This window comes from Otolemur garnettii, unplaced genomic scaffold (genome assembly GCF_000181295.1).
Source record: "Otolemur garnettii isolate 467f Iridium unplaced genomic scaffold, OtoGar3 scaffold00263, whole genome shotgun sequence".
Lineage (NCBI taxonomy): Eukaryota > Metazoa > Chordata > Mammalia > Primates > Galagidae > Otolemur > Otolemur garnettii.
In genome coordinates, this window is record NW_003852658.1 from 254,782 (window position 1) to 256,886 (window position 2,105).

The window sequence follows — 2,105 nt, forward strand, 5'->3', positions numbered from 1 at the left end:
AAAAAAAAAAAAAAAACACCACATGACCAAGGGTCCGGGTACATGAGTCACGCCTGTAATCCCAGCACTCTGAGAAGCCAAGGCAGGTGCATTACTTGACCAGCCTAAGCAAGAGTGAGATTCCATCTCTACTAAAAATAGAAAAACTAGGCCAGGTGCAGTGGCTCACATCTGTAATTCCAGCACTCTGGAAGGCTGAGGCAGGTGGATTGCTTGAGATCAGGAGTTTGTGACCAGTCTGAGCAAGAGTGAGGCCCCCATCTCTGAAAGTAGCCAGGCCTTGTGGTGGGCACCTGTAATCCCAGCTACTTCGGAGGCTGAGATAAGAGAATCGATTGAGCCCAAGGGTTTGAAGTTGGTGTGAGCTGTGACAACTAGAGCACTCAATCCCAGGGCGACTGAGTGAAACTTTGACTATAAATAAATAAATAAATAAAATAGAAAAAAACTAACTGGGCATTGTGGCAGGCGCCTGTAGTTCCAGCTACTTGGGAGGCTGAGGCAAGAGCATCACTTGAGCCCAAGAGTTTGAAGTTGCTGCGAGGTATGAAGCCATAGCACTCTAAAAAAAAAAAGCTACATGACCCAATGATAAGGAAAACAGGGGTGACAATGAATGAGAGACATCATTTTCATTTTGGAATGAAATCATTTCATCATTTCATTTTGGAAAATGAAAAACAGAAGAGTGAAAGATCATTTAGCAAAGCAGACAGAATGAGTTGGGTTCTACCTGATAAGGGAGTTATTAAGAAGCAAGCCACTGTGCTCTCTTTTTTGAGACAAGAGTCTCACTTTGTCACCCTCAGTAGATTGCTGCGGCGTCACAGCCCATAGCAACCTCCAGCTCTTGGACTTAGGAGATTCTCTTGCCTCAACTTCCTGAGTAGCTGGGACTACAGGTGCCTGCCACAATGCCTGGCTATTTTTTTGTTGCAGTTTGGCTGGGGCCAAACCTGCCACCCTTGGTATATGGGGCTGGTGCCCTACTCACTGAGCCACAGGTGCCGCCCCTTTTTTTCCGAACCCACCACCCTTGGTATATGAGGCCGGTGTCCTACTGAGCCACAGGTGCCGCCCCCCTTTTTTTTCTTTTGAGACAGAATAGAGTCTCACTTTGTTGCCCTTTGTAGAGTGCTGTTGCATCCTAGCTTGCAGCAACCTCAAACTCTTGTGCTCAAGCGATCCTCTTGCCTCAGTTTTTCATTTTTAGTAGAGATGGGGTCTCACTCTTGCTCAAGCTGAGCTCAAAGTGATCCACCTGCCTTGGCCTCCCAGAGTGCTAGGATTAAAGGTGTGAGCCACCTTGCCATCCTCATGTGCTCTTCTGAACTCAGAAAAGGCTCAGCACCTTAGAGAAGATTACAGATTGTGGCTGAGAACTACAGGTGGGTGGAGGGAGATTATACAAAGATCTGTATAAGAAAAAAAAAATACCTCATCTGATCCATCTAGGTAATTCTGCCTCTCCCCTGCAAGAAATGGGAAATTATGTCTCATGAGAAATGGTGGAGAAGAAATTATAAAGAAGTACTTAAGATTTCCTAAACCCTAGGCCAGACACAGTGTTTCACACCTGTAATCCCAACACTGGGAGGCCAAGGTGGGTGGACTACCTGAGCTCACCAGCTTGAGCAAGAGTGAGACCCTGTCTCAAAAAATAGCTGGGCATTGTGGTGGGCACCTGTCCCAGCTACTTGATAGGCTGAGACAAGAGAATCACTTGAGCCTAAGAGTTTGAGGTTGCTGTAAGCTATGATACCATGGCACTCTACCTAGGGCAATAAAGTGAGACTATCTCAAAAAAAAATTTTTTTTTTCCTAAACCTAAAGGCTATGAGTTTTCCAGACTGACAGGACCCATTAGGTGCCCAGCATAATAAATGAAAAAGCCCCTGAAATTTCAGAATATCCAGGAGAACTGAACTAACAGACCTCTGGACTCAGCAGCAGGCATAGTGAAATTGGGGGCGAAGTGTTAGATTAAAAATGGGTTCAGTGGCTCGGCACCTGTGGCTCAAGTGGCTAAGGCACCAGCCACATACACCTAAGGTGGCGGTTCGAATCCAGTCCAGGCCCACCAAACAACAATGACAGCTGCAACC